The 9,488-nt window shown below is 34.6% G+C and overlaps 1 protein-coding gene across 1 annotated transcript in view; it reads right to left on the bottom strand.

Annotated features, from left to right (window-relative positions):
* The window catches only part of LOC139124503 (alpha-2,8-sialyltransferase 8E-like), a 29,052-nt gene extending 20,217 nt beyond the window's left edge, over nucleotides 1-8,835 (bottom strand). The window contains exon 1 of the mRNA XM_070690641.1: nucleotides 8,604-8,835. The gene's annotated coding sequence lies outside the window, so the exon portion shown is untranslated. The remainder of the gene's footprint in view (nucleotides 1-8,603) is intronic.
* Nucleotides 8,836-9,488: the final 653 nt, after the last annotated feature.

Below are 9,488 nucleotides of genomic sequence, written 5' to 3' on the forward strand. Positions count from 1 at the left end.
GTTGCTTAAGTATGTTAACATTTTTTGGCTGTTGTTTCCAGATTTTCTAGCGGTTGCAATCTACGAAGGGTGTGCAACACCATAAAACCATTGGATTTAGTCGAACCTGTATATAGTGGTCAAGGGACTTTGCTAAAGTGGCCTTTATAGACAGGTGGCCTTAATAGACAGGTCAGATAATTGATTGGTAATCAGTAAATGTATAAATGTATTTGGCTTGTCGACTTGTTATCAAGATGTTTGGCAGGGGACAGATTTACAAACTAAAATTCTCTAACAGGCATTTCAGACACAAACACTGCATGTTATATATATGTATATACAGTAAAAAAAGGACAAATGTATCAGTAATATGTAACTTTTTTATGAATACCTTAGGCAAAAAAGTAATTTTACAGTCATGCAAAATAAGAAAATGACTAAAAATGTAAGTAGATGCAGTGTAACAAAAATCTAATGAACTGTAGATTGACAATTGTCCTCATGGTGTGTTTAAAAAAGATGAAAAATTAATGCTGTTAACCACAATTCTCCAAAATTTTCATTTGTCAGTTTTTCCTCACAAAGTCACTGAGAATGGGATTAGTCTGCCTTAGTCAGTGTACGTTATTTTCGTAGCGATGGTAGCTCGACGGTAGCTAGAATCGATCAGTATGTGTTTGAACATTCGACTGATCATACATGTATATTACATCATTGGAAATTATCACAAATGTCAATCACCTCCAAAAACCTTTTGACAGTAACCGACCAACTCGCGACTTTTCTTACTAAGGCTGCATTCACAATAACGCTTGGGGGAGGGGCTTGAGGAATCGTGATTGGAATCTTGTTTTTTTTAAAACCACCCTCAATACCCTAAAAAAATTTCAAGTCCTCCGTCTATATGATTAAAACTTTTCAAATCCCCCCATTATCATCAGTGTTCTTCCCAGGATTTTTCTGGTAGAGGGGAGACTAATTTGCATAACAATAAATGTAATTGTTATGGTAATGAGTTTCTATTGTTTTCCAAAAATTAAAAAGTGGCAGCCACCACTCTATAATTGCTCAGGGGTTAACACTGATCATATAGCTGCATATGTATTAGGGATGCACGCAAAGAAAATATAAACATCTATTGGGCAGTTCTGCTCGGAAATGTTCAACACTACCTGTTATTAGCAGTTTGTAGAGCCATATTCCTAAGGCAAGTTCTTAAATTGATTCATTTTTAAAGACATCAGTGGACTTTTTTGATTTATCAGTCAAAGCCGACTTAAGTTAATCCAACTCGATCTGGCCACGCCAATGGCACCTGCTGAAGAGCACACAAAATGATGACCATGAAAGAGTATGCAAATTGTGAATTCCTGGCTACATTAAATGCTAGTTATAAGTTGTACAAAATTGACAATACCAATAAGGAAGGATAAAATATTCCATCAAATAAATGTTTTAATCGCTGAAATTTTTGGTGAAATAATGGTAAATTTGGTAAAATTAAAATAATTCCATCTCGTCACGCATTTTTCATTTAAATTAGAGTCTTTACTGTACACTTTTACTTTTTGTGTTATTTTACAATGAGAATATGAAAATTTAGAAAATCAAGCATGGTGACCCTATCCTATTTCTTTAATATTTGACATTTGATTATTCTCATATGCTAGAATTCAAAAATCCCTGATAACTTTCAAGTCTCCCGGTCTTCCATGTGTTGCTTTCTGGCCAGATCTTGTGTACAAATATGTTTCAACGTCATGAGTGTCACATTACCCAAACTCTTCTTCAGCTACTTCATAGTCAGAGCTATCTCTGTCACTACTGCTACAGTATACAGTAACAGTGACACTGCCTGTAGGCAGTACCAGGGTAGTAGCTGTAATAACTTTGATAATTTTGACAATAATTTTGTTCAGTTTATACAGCTGCATTCTTGTTCTACTCCCTACAGTGTGTTGAACTGTCCAGTATTCAGCCTGTGTGAATATTTACCCAGCATTTGTATCATTGACAAATACTTTCAGTCTGTACTCTAATTCAATTTATCACCTAATATTCCTATATGCAGGCTTTTGTCGACAAACTGAATAATATGTGTTTCAGCATGCTGTAGGGAGACAGACAGTAACTTTATTTGATATATTGCATGGAACTATTGAAAAACTTATCAACAGTTCCAGCTTCTGCCCCATACTACGCCTACTTGTTTGCTTTTTAACGGAAATTCATACATTTTTAGATTATTTTGAGACAAAAGTAATGAAATGATATGAAATGGTTGTAGATCTTTTATAATTATTACTAACATTAAAACAATTGAATTACACTGAAATGTTATTGAATTTCATTGAATTTCAAACGTAATCTTGGAATCATAAAAAAAGGGAACAAAAAATTTTTCAGGTTCCCGCTGGCCGCGTTTGACAGGTGGCCGTTCTATCTAGGTACAATTACATTGAAATTAGGTCAGGACTGCAATGGATTGGCTGTTATAGACGGGTGGCCGCTCTATCCAGGTAGCCGCTGAGACAGGTTTGACTTGTAATAATAATTTAATTATTGTCCGTGATCGTATATTACAAACAAGATGTTCACAGTTGTTTTTAAGTATGTCTACGTTTTAAAGCACTGTGCGATGTGTATAAGGAAGTAACATTGGGTCTGCACGTCGACCGCTGAAAGTGAATAACTAACACCTTAGATAACGAAGTGACTCCACATACCTACTTTATGGTGGCTCAATTTGCCAAGTGTGTCGACAGATAAAAGTGAGTTGTCCTAATGTCTGTACAGGTATCCCTGACCTGTTTCTATTTGTTTACAGACAGTAAACGCTGTTTAAGCTAAAGGTCATTTCAACGCATTTGTCGCAACTTGTTATGTTTGGTCAAAATTCAAAGACTGGGCTCGATTTCATTGCACAAAGGGCTCCTCATGAGAACAGCACCGTAGCTATGGAGATTGCCTTTTAAGTGTAGGGGACCGTCTCAAATTGCTACTTCACTTTCGCGCTTTTAGTTTGTGATCACAAGTTCTGTTTACATTGTTTGTAGAAATAAAGAAAAACTGCACACTTGTACAAATTTTGCCGTAATCGTTTCCACCTCGTTCGTGTCATGCTATGGTTAGTATTCAATTTTGATCGATTACTTGACGATCTAATGTGGCCGGGCATACATATTCTTCAGAAGTTATATCAAAATGCTTCATTGTACTTTAAGACAGGCATCAACATTCGGCACTGTTGGAGTTTCGCTTAGGGGAGGGGGTATTGATCTAGACTAAGGAATTTCGTTTCTTGAATTTGTGCGACAATCTGAGACGGTCTCTTACGTTTGGTCAAAATTCAAAGGCTTGGCTCTATTGTATTGTACACAGAGGGCTCCGCGTGAAAACAGACACCGTTGCTATGATAATTGCCTCTATTTGATCCTCGTAGATGTTGGTAACAGAAGCAAATATTTATCGAAATGCATTGTATGACTGCTCCACAAAATAAAATGTCTTTGTAATAAAAAAGTAAACTGTCTCTTAATCCTGCAGGTATTGCAGCTGTTTTCGTGTACATGCCTTCCTACTGTGGTAGGAACTGTTTTGTTTTGTTTTTGTTTTGTTTTGTTTTTTTTTCGCCTTTCTGTTTGCATTGTTTTGTTTTGTTCTTTTTGTCTTTTTTTTTCACTGTAAATTTTTCAAAATGGGTTACAAAAATAAGAGGTTGTATGAGTGTATGGTATACAAAATAAGTGAAAAATCATGGTATGTAATATAAAAATTATGTGTGAACACTAGAGGTCTTGGGACATTACAAAAAACGTAAGAGTTTATTTAAGTGGATATCTGAGAGAAATCCAAATATAATTTGCTACAAGAAACACACAGCACAAATGAAACCTCCAAATACTGGTCTTCCCAATTGAAAGGTCATAAAATTTTTGCTCATGGTTCTAGTAATAGTAAAGGAGTTCTTACTGTATTTAATGGTATGGATTTTAATGTAACAAAGTGGTAAGTGATCCTGGGGGACGATTTATTATAACTGATATTGACATTTCAGACAAAAAATTTATTATAGTTAATTCATATGCACCAATGAGGAAAAAACTCACATGTTATTTTGAAAGACTTATTTTTAAATATGAAAGATTTGTTCAAGATCCAAATGTTAACATTATCTGGGGTGGGGACCATAACATTGTGCTTGATCCAATTAAAGATAGAATGGGGGTAACCCTAGACCCTGGAAGCACTCATGTAAGATCTTTAAAGAGATAATGGATTCCTTGAGTTAGTAGATATTTGGAGAGTGAGAAATCCAGATAACAATGTTTTACTTGGAAAAGGTATAGACCAGATTTAATACAGAGTAGACTAGACTACTTTATAATCAGTGATAATTTACAGTTAGACATCCAAAAATACAGGTATAATGCCTTGCTTTTTATCAGATCATTCTGCTATCACCCTTGAAATGGGTTGGGAGGAAACAATAAGAGGCCCATCCTATTGGAAGCTGAATAATAGCTTTTGAAGGATAATGATTATATTGAGTTGATTGAGGATAATTTTCAGTCATGGGTTCAAGAAGTATGTGTATAGAGGATCCCGAGTCAAGTGGGACTGGCTGAAATATAAAATCAAACAGAAGTCAATAGAGTATGGTAAAAAGAAAGCAAAGAAGCGCAAGAATATTATGAATGATTTAGAACAGAAACTGGTTCATTTGGAAAAACAATTGAGTGATGCCCCTAGTGAAGAAATTATTTCTGAAATTGAAAGGGTTCAAAATGATATTCAAAATGAGTTTGACAAAAAAATAGAGGGATTAATCATTAGGTCAAGGTGTAACTGGGTGGAAAACGGGGAAAAAAATACCAAGTATTTTCTGCAATTAGAAAAATATAATAGTAGTAGAAGCCAAATAAATAAACTTACTAGGGAGGATGGAATTGAAATTAGGGGATTAGATAAAATAAATCAGGAAATTAAGAATTTTTATCAGAACTTGTATTCATCTAAGCTTGACCATAATATAAGTAGTATGTTAGAAAGTGAAAGTTTTTTCCTAAATAATTGTAACATTCCAAAATTAGATGATGAAATGTCAAATTCATGTGATGGTCCTATTACTGAAGATGAAGCATTAACAGCCTTGAAATCCATGAAAAAAAATAAGACTCCTGGGAATGATGGTATAACTTGTGAATTTTATTTACAATTTTGGGCACTTGTTAAAACATTTTTGTTGAACTCCTTTATTGCTTCTTTTGAACATGGTGAATTTTCACCATCCCAAAGACAAGGTGTTATTTCCCTTATTGAAAAAAAAGGGAAAGATAAAAGGTATATTCGTAACTGGAGACCTGTTACTTTATTAAATGTTGATTATAAGATAGTAACAAAGTGTTTGGCAAAAAGGTTGGATAATATTCTTCCTGTGTTAATACATGAAACTCAGTCAGCTTTTGTAAGAAACAGATATATTGGTGATGTAATCAGACTTATTGAAGGGGTGATGGATTACACAGAAGATATGAATTTTCCCGGTATTTTAATAACAGTTGATTTAGAAAAAGCATTTGACTCACTTGAATGGTCATACCTGTTTAAAGTTCTAAAAACTTTTAATTTTGGACAAAGTTTTATAAGTTGGATTAAAACATGTTATAAAAATAGTGAAAGCTGTGTCATGAATAAGGGCACAAGTACAGGTTATTTTAAACTATTCAGGGGAGTCAGTATGTAATGAATATGATTGAAATTCCATGTATTGATTTGAAAAGGGTTAATTCTTTGATTTACAAGTTTCTTTGGAAGGGTCCTGATAAGATCTCTCGACAAACAATGATTGGTACTGTAGAACAAGGGGAATCTCTATGCCAGATATTAGAACAATTTATAAAGCTCAGCGTATTAATTGGATTAGAAGATTATGTGATTCTGGTATAAGACACCCGTGGAAAAGAATTGTTATGAAAGAATTGGAAAGAATTGGGGGTATAGAAATGTTGTTAAATTGTAATTTTAATGTTAAGAAATTATCTGTGAATTTTTCTAATTTTCTCAGATGTATGTTACAGGTTTGGTCAGAGATTAATAATTATGCAAAATGTGATGAAGAAAGTGTATTTTACCAAATAATCTGGAATAATCAAAACATTTTATTTCAGGGGAAATCCATGTTCTTTAAAGAATTTGTACGAGCAAATATTGTGTATCTGGGACAATTGTTTGATCAAAATGGTAAAATTATTTCATGGGAAAAAGTAAGACAAATGGGAGTTCCAAATTCATCTGTTCTGCGATGGTTTGGAATTATTAATGCCATACCAAAAGATTGGAAAAGAAAAGTAGATAAGCAGATGATTGACAGTTTCAGAACAAGAGTTCCTGAACAAGAGATTTTATTTAAGATTGGCATAGTGTGTAAAGAGATAAAATGTTGTAATACAAGAAATGTGTCAAAGTGGATAAATGATTGTAATTTTATTACCCCAAAATTAAAATTCTTTTAGTGTTTCATGAGTTTATTGAAGATTGGGATTGTTGACGTATCAGTTACCTTATAAAGTGACAATTGATAATAAAATAACTTAGAGCATTCCAGTTTAAAGTACTGCATAATATACTTCCAACCAATGTAACGTTATCAAAAATGACACCACCAAGAGTTGTATCTGAGAAATGTATCTTTTGTGAGGAACAGAGTGAAACACTGGTTCATTTGTTTCATAAATGTGTATTTGTGGTGGAATTTTGGGAGGGAATTTATAGGGTATAGGTAAATAGAATTGGATTTCAGAATCGCCCAACTGTTAGACAAATTATTCTTGGAGATGGAAGATTTTCTTTATTTTTAAACTTTGTAATCCTTGCTGCTAAATACTACATTTATAGATCAAAATATCAAAAACAAAAACCAAGTTTGGATGCTTTCAAAAAATATCTGCAAAGTATTCAAAACTTGGAATTTCATATTGCTAACAAAAAGAATAAGTTGAACTCTCATCTTAAGAAATGGGGACAGTTTCTAAGATTATAAGTTTTCTTTTTCTCTTTCTTTCTGTCTCTTGTGTGTGTCAACTTGATATTCCTTTTATTTACAAGCACAAGACCTGTATGTATTATTATTAATATTATTATAATCTGTATTACTACATGGAAATCATAAGATATGTAAAATACATTCATGTAACAATTGGAAAACAACTTTTTCGTAAACCTCAAATAACCCAATAAATGTTTAATACAAAAAAAAAAACAAAAAAAAAAAAAACAAAAAAAAACCTGTCTCTGAATCACCTTAACTTCGTGCACAATGCTATGGTCCTGACTTATAGAAAGTTTATCTGAGGTAAATGGATTTCGTCATGCCCCATTGGAAAGCTCTCTTTCCCCTAAACAGTAAAAACTAACAGTTGTTAAACATTTGAAAAGCCTTGCAGTTTCTGATATCATCAACAATTATGTATATCTGTTTGAATTGACCATGCCTTTAATGGGCACTGATTGATGAGTAAATCGTTAGACACATCGAAACATGAATTTAAGTAAATATACCGATAACAAGTGATCAGTATGTGTGTGAAAATATCGTATATGTATATATCAGCCCCAAGTAATCACACGGTGAAATGCGTGTTAAAGAGCAATCCGTTGCATGATAAATGGCGTCTAGCCGAGTCTCCAAACCAACAATTTATTTTGGCCAACTTTCGCAAGACAAATTATATTTCGAAATGAAAATAATGATACTGGGATAGCAGATGACAGCCAAAAGTGCTGTCTGATTTATTCATCAGCCCTACGTAAAATTAAAACGAGGACATGCAGTCTTGGTCCTATTTTCAATTTGTTGCACACATGCGCATTTGCGTGCTGCGCCGGCAAATCGTCTTTCCATATAGGTCTTCCTTATAATTAAACTGAACAGCACGTTTGGCCACCATATGCTACGCAAAATCACCTCACTGCCTATTTCAAAGTAATAAGTTGATATTGAAAATAGGGAATAGACATTGGGGTATATTTCAATATGAAGTAGAATTTAGCTTAACAGAATAATGAACAAACAATCTACCTTCAAATTTCTTTATTAAGTATCACTATAGTAAAGAGGTTGGCTGCGATTTGTTACGGATTGCCTCTCCTCCGTAAATAAACATTCGGAAATGTGCCCTTAATCTTATGTAATATGTGATACTAAAAACTGCTGTCCTGGGTGATATGGTTACATTGCCCCTGTTGGTTTATAAATTTTGAGTAACCCCTAAATGTTTATGATTTTGTACGTTACCCTCATACAGTTCCCCTTGACCCAACCAACTGTAAACATTATGTTATCTTACACTATTGACACGCAAATCATGACAGCTGAATACAACTATTTCATTTTCAAACCAAATATCGACCATGCATTTGTGACTACAATCTTCTAACGTAAGTCTGCCACTAATGGTGATGATGACCGCGATCGCATATTACAAACAAGTTGTTGACGGTTTTTTTTAAGTATGTCTACGTTTTTAAAGCATTGTGCATAAGGAAGTAGCATTTGGTCTGCATGTTGACCACTGAAAATGAATAACTAACACCTTAGGTAACGAAGTGAATCCACATACCTGGATTATGGCGGCTCAATTTGCCAAGTGTGTCGACAGATAACAGTGAGCAGTCCAAATGTTAAACTCTCGCCAGTCTCTTGTACCGCTTGGTTTCGCGTATTGGCGTAGCTTCCGGTATTTGCTGGTACAAGCCGTCGGCACTCGATCTCGCGCCTTCGGCACTCGGCCTCGCGCCTTCGGTGCTCGATCGCCTACGTTGGATTGCTACCGCACTTTAATAAAGTGAGTCCGGTCAAAGAAGGCACGAGGGACTGTCGCCAGTCTATCCAAATGTCTGTAAAGGTATCCTCGACCTGTTCTGTTTGCTTACAGAGAGTAAACACTGTTACAGTGGAATTGATCGAGTGTCCGGTTTGCCTTGCAGAGCTCGACGAGTCTACATGTTGCTTATCATTAGAAAGTAAACATTTGCAACAAATTCAGTCTTCGTCTTTGGTTGGTGTTAGATTACAGCACGCGGCAAACGTTTCCCATACACTGTCTCGTCACGATCACTGCAGTCGTTTCAGCATGTCACTCACAACAAGCTTAACACTGCACTACATGCACATCACCAGTCTTCTTTTAGGTGTTTACTTTTAAATTGGGAACGTTATGAAGAAACAAGTAAATTCTCTAAAAAAACCCAAAACTTTTCTTCTCCTCTCGATATCAGCAATTAATCACGACAACAGTTCCTTCAGCATGTAGTCTGTAGCATTGCCAGTGCAGTCTACTCTATCAACAAGTTTGACACGATACAACACTGAATATTGTCAACCAGAAAATGCTAAACACTCCTGCATGAAACTTTAATCCCGCTTTCTCTTTTGTTTCAGCTAAATGAAACTTTCTCGATTGACACTTCTCTGAGCTAGAAAATAGACTTGAAGAAAAGTGTTG

The sequence above is a fragment of the Ptychodera flava genome (genome assembly GCF_041260155.1).
Source record: "Ptychodera flava strain L36383 chromosome 23 unlocalized genomic scaffold, AS_Pfla_20210202 Scaffold_24__1_contigs__length_23054250_pilon, whole genome shotgun sequence".
NCBI lineage: Eukaryota > Metazoa > Hemichordata > Enteropneusta > Ptychoderidae > Ptychodera > Ptychodera flava.